The 9,245-nt window shown below is 44.5% G+C and overlaps 1 pseudogene; it reads right to left on the bottom strand.

Annotated features, from left to right (window-relative positions):
• Positions 1-1,372: 1,372 nt before the first annotated feature.
• LOC130884919 (T-complex protein 1 subunit gamma-like) lies at positions 1,373-3,767 on the bottom strand (annotated as a pseudogene).
• Between the last annotated feature and the right edge of the window lie 5,478 nt (positions 3,768-9,245).

The following is a 9,245-nucleotide window of genomic DNA, read 5'->3' as shown; positions in this document are numbered from 1 at the left end:
AAGACATATACACCAACACACACATAACACATACACACCAACACACACACACCAAGACATACACACACACACATATACACCAACACATATACACTAACACACACACATCAACACACACACCAACACACACACCAACACACACACACCAATACACACACACACCAACACACACAGTGCATTTCTGGTGGCCAGGAGTGAGATCCTGTCTCAAAATGCTCAGCCCCCAGAAAAGAATGGAGAAATTTTCTTTCCTAGACAGAAGCTTTTCTAAGAAAACTTAGTTTCAAATTATTTCTCCTTTTCTGGAATCGAGTGTTTTAGTCATGCTCTGTATTTGGGGATCTCCCTCTACCTTTTTTGGTGCCTACGCTCAGAGTCTCAGGAACAGCCTGTCCAAGGGAACCAAAGGTCCCATCAGACCTCAGCAGTCCCCTGGCCAGCACAGTCCTCCTCTTGTGCCTTCTTTCTGACCCTCCAGCCTCATGCCCGACTTAGTTATGAACTCATGCAGGAGGACCCAGAGACAGATGTACACAATGGGCCTTTACAGTTTGGACCCAGCTTACCAAACTGACTGGGTGCCAGCTATCTGATCTGGCCCTTCCTCTTTCTGCACCCTAGGTTCCTCATCTCAGACAAAGGGGAGCCTTTATTTGCTGGAACATAGTTGTTGTCTCATGGTGGCTCCCCCCACTTTGTTCTCACTCTTCCTGAAGCTCCTCTCCAAGGCTTAAGTTTATTTATTTTTCATATTTATGTATTTATGTGTATATGTGTGTGAGAGTGTAGGTATTCCCACCACATGTTAACAGGAGCCCACAGATGTCAGAAGAGGGTGTTGGATCCCCTGCAACTGGAGTTACAGGTAGTTGTGAGTCTCCTGATGTAAGACCTAGGAACAAAACCTGGGTCCTCTGCAAGAACAGCAGCATTCCTAACTGCACAGCCATCTCTCCAGCCCCTCTACTTTTTGGAAGGGAAGCTGCTGCTGCTGCTGCTTCTTCTTCTTCTTCTTCTTCTTCTTCTTCTTCTTCTTCTTCTTCTTCTTCTTCTTCTTCTTCTTCTTCTTCTTCTTCTTCTTCCTCTTCCTCCTCCTCCTCCTCCTCCTCCTCCTCCTCCTCCTCCTCCTCCTCCTCCTCCTCCTCCTCCTTCTCTTAGATTTAATCATTGGAAGCAAACTAAATGGAACTCTTAGAATAGAGAAAAGTTGCATGTCAGGACTTTTTTAAAAACTGAGATGGGACAGACTGGGGGGCTGCCCCTCCATCTGATCTTTTGTGAACAAAGCTGTCTGTCTACAGCGTTCCTGGAACTCTGGCTCAGGAAAGAGGAGCGTGCTGGTTCTGTGTATGACAGTCCCCTTGCTCACAACTCACTCCTGGCTGGCATCTGGAGCATCACTTTGCTGGCTCTGGCCATCACAGTTTTTCTTGTGGCCAGAGACAATGTCCTCAATCCACAGAAGCAGAACTGGAGTCTCCACTGCTGTTTTGTATGTTTGTAGCTTCACAGCCAACAGCTCCCATCTTTCTCATGTCCACCAGTCACACCCAGGTCTCCTGTGCATTAGCGGAGGGAGGTAAGCAGACAAATGGTGCTGGCCCCCCAGTTCTGGTTCAAGGTACAAGAAATGACCTCTAAACCTGGGTCATGGCCCTATGTGGCCATTGTTCTGCACCCGTCATGACCTTAGCTTTTCTGTCAAGGCCTGGGCCACAGGCATCTCCAGCAGCAGACTCCAGCTAGCGGCTCAGGAGAATGTTGCAGCACACTTGCATGGCACCCTGTATGTTGTAATATGAGCGGCAGGGCTGCGTCCCCGGCACCCAGCCGCCAGCATGACTAGCTTATGCCCCGAAATAATTACACGGAAACTGTATTCTTTTAAACACTGCCTGGCCCATTAGTTCCAGCCTCTTATTGGCTAGCTCTTACATATTGATCTAACCCATTTCTAATATTCTATGTAGCACCATGAGCTGGCTTACCAAGGACGATCTTAACCTGCGTCTGTCTGGAATGGGAGAATCATGGCGACCCCTGACTCGGCTTCTTTCTCCCAGCATTCTGTTCTGTCTACTCCGCCTACCTAATTTTCTGTCCTATTAAAGGGGCCAAGGCAGTTTCTTTATTACTTAACCAATGAAACAACAGATAGAAAGATGACCTACCTCCATCATTTCCCCTTTTTCTGTTTAAACAAAAAATGGCTTTCACTTTAACATAGTAATATTACATATAGCAAAACAGTTATTAAGCAAGAATTACAGTTATAATATTTATATCTATTTTATCTTTTATCACATTGGGCGCCACTCTGTTGTAATATGAGCTGCAGGGCTGCGTCCCCGGCACCCAGCCGCCAGCATGACTAGCTTATGCCCCGAAATAATTACACGGAAACTGTATTCTTTTAAACACTGCCTGGCCCATTAGTTCCAGCCTCTTATTGGCTAGCTCTTACATATTGATCTAACCCATTTCTAATATTCTATGTAGCACCATGAGCTGGCTTACCAAGGACGATCTTAACCTGCGTCTGTCTGGAATGGGAGAATCATGGCGACCCCTGACTCGGCTTCTTTCTCCCAGCATTCTGTTCTGTCTACTCCGCCTACCTAATTTTCTGTCCTATTAAAGGGGCCAAGACAGTTTCTTTATTACTTAACCAATAAAACAACAAATAAAAAGATGACCTACCTCCATCACCTGTAGGTTGGGTCCTACTTCTGAGAGTATCTCCTGTTTGGCTCCTCTATGCAGAATGGTGAAGGCCTCGGGCCTTTGCACTCTCCGACCTTCTTGACTTCCAATAGGCCCGGCCCCTGCACCAACATCATCTCTCAGTTCCTCTGGTCGGCTGACTATCCACGCCCCAAAGGCTCTAGCAGTGATAACTGTCTGTCGTCTAGACTCTGAATGTGGTAGTGCTGAGCTAAACCTGAGATGCCCTTTTCCAAGATGACCACAACTAGTGAATGTACTCTTCTTCCATTTGCAGGATTTGGGTGAAATCCTCTTGTATAACCTCAATGTCAGCCTTGCTTGCTCCTTTCTCATACCTCAGAGAGGAATCCAGTAGCACGATTTGAGGGTTTTTAATGTAGTCGTATTTGTGGAGTCACATCCTTGACTCCCATAAGGCATCCAGTTCTTCGGTGATGCTCCCAGGTAGCTTCCCACCCTTGTCTACTTCTTGACGTCGCTCTCCTTTTGGCCATTGTCTTCAAAGTGCACCGTCTGGTCAGCATCCAGGGCAATGTTGCATGCCAAAGAGGACCACTGACCGATGACTTTCGTAGTGATGGAGCTGTTGATGATGTTCAGTGTCATGTCACGGTTATTGACACTAGTAGGGGCCCTGCCTTTCTTCAGAATGCTGATCCTGTCATCCAGTGCCATGCGGTAAGCACTGAGCGCCACTGTTGGGTGCATCTGAGCACTCTGGGAAGTGCTCAGCCACAGACAGCATTTCTCTCCACAGAGTCCCATCCCTGTCCTCTTCATCCTGGTCCTGCTAATTTCAGTCACGGCCGTGGCTGCTGGATGCTCGAATTGAGTATCTTAAGGAATGTCATTGCTATCATTGGTCATCACGATACCTCCCGTTGGGTTCAAAAGCATCTTCATCATAGATTTAGGTTCCAAACGTGTCCAGATTACATCTGCTATTACCTTAGCAGCATTGATATTTCTGGATAGAATTTTTCTTCCCTATGCATGCTTTGTATTCTGATGAGCATAAGCATTGAATGGTGACCCATCATGGCGGGGAAACCTCTTCTTCCTTTTAAGACTCTGATACGCAGCTTTGGATGTATTGTACCACTTTCTTTCTGATGTCTGTCCTCTCTTTCCTATCTTGGGGCCTGATCATAGTGGTGAGGCTTGTCTTAGTCACTGTTTTGGTTTTTTTTGTTTGTTTGTTTTGTTTTTGTGTTTGTTTGTTTGTTTTGGTTTTTAAGACAAGGCTTCTAGAACTCGCTTTGTAGACCAGTCTGGCCTCGAACTCACAGAGATCCCCCTGTCTCTGCTTCCCCAGTGCTGGGATTAAAGGCGTGCTCCACCAACACCCAGCTTAGTCACTGTTCTGTTGCTGAGAAGAGACACCAGGACCAATTCAATTCCATTAAAGGAAAGCATTTAATTGGGGGGCTTTCTTAGATTTTCAGAGGTCCATTATCATCATGGTGGGAGCATGGTGGTCTTTGGGAGGGCCCTGAAGCAGTAACTGAGAGCTACACCCTGATCCATAGGCAAAGAGAGACAATGGACTTGGCATGGACTTTTGAAACCTCAAAGCCTAGCTCTAGTGATACACTTCCTCCAGCAAGGCTAAACCCATTCCAAAAAGGCAACACCTCCTAATTCTTCTAAGCATTCTCAAAGAGTGCCTCTCTCTGGTGACTAAGCATTCAAATATATGAGCCTATGGGGGCCATTCTTATTCAAACCACCTCAACACTTCCTCTCAATAAACCTTATTTATGAAGGAGATTCTGTGTCATGTGTCTTTCCAGAACCGGCTACAGCCACTTTATTATTTCTCCTTTATTATGATATTTTACAGTTTTTAGGTTGTTGGATCTTTTAATGATGTTGGCCACTTGCAGCCAGGGAAGCTGGAATATGGTGAAGTTGAAGCAGCAAAATAAAAGTTTTAATTTAAGTTTATTTGTGTGTATGCTTGTGCACAAGTGCGCACAAACCCCACAACACGCTCTTGAGGAGGTCAGCTGGGGGAGTTGGTTCTCTTCTGCCACCTATGGGTCCCGAGGATCACACTCAGGCTGTCAGATTTGGTGGCTCCTTTACCCACCGAGCTTTTCACTGCCCCTGTATAGGTCTGTGACGGGAACAAAGAACTTGTTTGTGCAAAGTATATTACTCGCAAAGGGTCCTTTACTGAAATGTCTTCCCAGAGTATATTTTAATGGTATGCCCTGAACTTTGTCAGAGGTTACAATGGGGGAAACTGGAGAGATGGATTAAGAGCATCCTGCTGAGAACCAGGAGTTTGGTTTCCAGCACTCACACATGGGGGCTCCAAACTGCTGCAACTTTAGTTCTGGGGGTCAGATACTCTCTTCTGGCCCTTCAGGCATCTGCGTGCAGGTGGTGCATATAACTCACAAAGGGTGCACACGCACATAAATAAATCAGTGTGTGTGTGTGTGTGTGTGTGTGGTGTGTGTAAGAGAGAGACAGAGAGAGAGACTCACTTTGAACCTTTGGCTGGCCTGAAACTGTAGAGTAGGCTGACCTCAGATGCACAAAGATATTTTCCAGAGCTGGGTATCAAGAATCTTTAAGAAAGGTGGGGAGGGGGAAGCTGTGGATGTGGTTCAGTTGCACAGTGCTTGCCTGTACAGCCTTGGGTTCAATACTCGGTACCACATAACCGAATGTGGTGGAACAGTGGTACAGTATGTAACCCCAGCACTCAGCAGGTAGAGTCAACAGGATAAACTCAGGACCATCCTGAGCTACATATTGAATTTGAGGGTATCTTGTCTCAGAGAGAGAGGGAGAGGAAGGAAATAATCTCCCCTGAAATCCTCATTCCATTTTCTGTCAGAGGTACAGGGAACATTCCAATGAGATGAAATTTCATTCTAGTCATCTTAGAAGCCAGCACAAGAATGAATCTGAGGGACCTGGAGAGATGGCTCAGAGGTTAAGAGCACTGCCTGCTCTTCCAGAGGTCCTGAGTTCAATTCCCAGCAACCACATAGTGGCTCACAACCATCTATAATAGGATCTGATGGCAGAATACTGTATAAATATATAAATAGACAAATAAATAATCTTTAGCCAGGCTGTGGTGGCACACACCTTTAATCCCAGCATGTCAGAGTCAGAGGCAAGCAGATCTTTGTGAGTTTGAGGCCAGCCTGGTCTACAAGAACTAGTTCCAGGGGGGAAAAAAAAGCTACAGAGAAAGACTGTCTCAAAAAAAAAAAAGATGAAAATGAAATTGGCTCAGAATGTTTGACTGTAGAGGAAAAGATGGCATCCAGTTGGCTACAAAAACTTGGATCATTTCTTGTATAGAAACTGGAATGACACCGGGTGGTGGTGGCGCACGCCTTTAATCCCAGCACTCGGGAGGCAGAGGCAGGCGGATCTCTGTGAGTCTGAGACCAGCCTGGTCTACAAGAGCTAGTTCCAGCCCATCAAAATCCCAGCAAAATTCTTCAAAGATCTCAAAAGAACGGCAATAAACTTCATTTGGAAAAGTAAAAAACCCAGGATAGCCTAAACAATCCTGTGCAATAAAAGAACTTCTAGAGGATTCACAATCCCTGACTTCAACCTCTACTACAGAGCTACACTACTGAAAACAGCCTGGTATTGGCATAAAAACAGACAGGAGGACCAATGGAACCGAATAGAAGACCTGGCTGTCAACCCACACATCTTCGAACACCTGATCTTTGATAAAGAAGCAAAAAATATTAAATGGAAAAAAGAAAGCATATTTAACAAGTGGTGCTGGCATAACTGTATATCAACATGTAGAAGAATGAAAATAGACCCATATCTATCACCATGCACAAAACTCAAGTCCAAATGGATCAAGACCTCAACATAAAGCCAACCACACTGAACTTTATAGAAGAGAAAGTGGGAAGTACACTTGAACACATTGGCACAGGGAACCACTTCCTAAATAGAACCCCAGCAGCACAGACACTGAGAGAAACAATTAATAAATGGGACCTCCTGTAAAGCAAAGGACACAGTCAACAAGACAAAACGACAGCCTACAGAATGGGAAAAGATCTTCACTAACCCCACATCAGACAGAGGTCTGATCTCCAAAATATATAAAGAACTCAAGAAATTGGACACCAAAAGATCACATAATCCAATAAAAAAAAATGGAGTACAGACTGTTTAGAACTCTCACCAGAGGACTCTAAAATGGCTGAAAGACGCTTAAGGAAATATTCAACATCCTTAGTCATCAGAGAAATGCAAATCAAAACAACTCTGAGATTTCATCTTACACCTGTAAGAATGACCAAGATCAAAAACAGTGATGACAACTTATGCTGGAGAGGTTGTGGGGAAAAGGGAACACTCCCGCATTGCTGGTGGGAATGCAAGCTGGTACAACCCCTTTGGATGTCAGTGTGGCGATTTCTCAGAAAATTAGAAAACAACCTTCCTCAAGACCCAGTAATACCACTTTTGGGTATATATCCAAAGGATGCTCAATCGTGCCACAAGGACATGTGCTCAGCTATGTTCATAGCAGCATTGTTTGTCATAACCAGAACCTGGAAACAACCCAAATGATCCTCAACTGAAGAATGGATAAGGAAAATGTGGCATATTTACACAATGGAGTACTACACAGCAGAAAAAATAACGACAGCTTGAATTTTTCAGAAAAATGGATGGAGCTAGAAAACATTATTTTGAGTAAGGTATCCCAGACACAGAAAGACAATTATCACATGTACTCACTCATAGGTGGTTTTTAAACATAAAGCAAAGAAAGCCAGCCTACAAACCACAATCCCAGAGAACAATGTGGACACTAAGAGAGACTTACATAGATCTAATCTACATGGGAAGTAGAAAGTAGAAAAAGACAAGATCTCCTGAGTAAATTGGGAGCATGGAGACCTTGGGGGAGGGTTGAATGGGAGGGGGAGAGGCAGGGAGAGGAGCAGAGAAAAAATGTAGAGTTCAATAAATATCAATAAAATTTAAAAAAACAAATAAATTAAAAAAATCACCCTCATCCATGAAATATCTGTTTCCCAGTTTTCTAGAGGACCTTGGCAGGCTTAGGGGTACTCAAACTTTAAGAGGGATGTTGAAGTTAGTGGTCTGGGTTGGAGGCAAAGCTTTTTCTCCAACGGTTAAAAAAAAAAAAAAAAAAAAAAAGAGCTAGTTCCAATATAGGCTCCAAAGAAACCTTGTCTCGAAAAAAAAAAAAAAAAAAAGAAAAAACTGGAATGATGGGGAGGTGGTAGTGGGTGTAGAGGCAGGTGGATTTCTCTAAGTTTGAGGCGAATTCCAGGACTGCCAGGGCTATACAGAGAAGCCTTGTCTTGAAAAACCAAACAACAACAAATTTTTAAATAAAAATCTAAATCCCTCCACCATGTTATTTTATTTTGTGTGCGCGTCTGTACACATACTCTGAGTATATGAAGTGTCTGCATAGATACTCTGAGTATATGCAGTGTCTGTACACATACTCTGAGTATATGCAGTGTCTGTACACATACTCTGAGTATATGCAGTGTCTGCACAGATACTCTGAGTATATGCAGTGTCTGTACACATACTCTGAGTATATGCAGTTTCTTTACACATACTCTGAGTATATGCAGTGTCTGTACACATACTCTGAGTATATGCAGTTTCTTTACACATACTCTGAGTATATGCAGTGTCTGTACACATACTCTGAGTATATGCAGTGTCTGTACACATACTCTGAGTATATGCAGCTGCCCACAGGAACCTGCAGAACTAACGGAATGCCTTGGAACTGGAGTTACAGCCATTGTGAGTCACCTAACTTTAGTGCTGAAATCTGAATTTTGGTCTTCATCGTTGAGCAGCAAGTGCTCTTAACTCCTGAGCCACATGTCCAGTTCCGATCTCTATTTAGTTACTTGTCTAAATGGATCTCTCACTGGTCCTGAAACTCATCAGTGTAGCTAGGCTGGCTGGCCAAACTTCAGGTGGCCTCCACACACCTCCAACAAGACACTTTCTGTATGGGTTTTGGGGAATCTGAACTCAGATTCTTGTGCTTGTGTGGTAGGATTTCATTCTAGCTCAGCCTGACTCAGAACTCACTCTATAGCCCAGACTGGTCTTGAACTTATGGCAACCCTCCTGCCTCAGCCTCCCAAGAACTAGGTTTACAGATGTAAACTACCATGCCCAGTCTGTCTGTCTGTCTACATATCTATCTGATTTTATGGGGAAGGCTATCCTATTTTGCACAGGCTGCTCCAAACTCCTGAGTTCAAGTGATTCTCAAGTCTCGATCAGCCTTCCTAGTGGCCGGACTTACCTCTACCACCTAACCTGCCTCAGAGGACATTTTGAAACTGAGATAGAGGGATGGAGAGATGGCTCAGAGGTTAAGAGCACTGCCTGTTCTTCCAAAGGCCCTGAGTTCAATTCCCAGCAACCACATGGTGGCTCACAACCACCTGTAATGAGATCTGGTGCCCTCTTCTGGCCTGCAGGCATACACACAGACAGAA

The sequence above is a fragment of the Chionomys nivalis genome, chromosome 1, assembly GCF_950005125.1.
Source record: "Chionomys nivalis chromosome 1, mChiNiv1.1, whole genome shotgun sequence".
Lineage (NCBI taxonomy): Eukaryota > Metazoa > Chordata > Mammalia > Rodentia > Cricetidae > Chionomys > Chionomys nivalis.
This window is presented reverse-complemented; position numbering and strand designations above follow the sequence as displayed.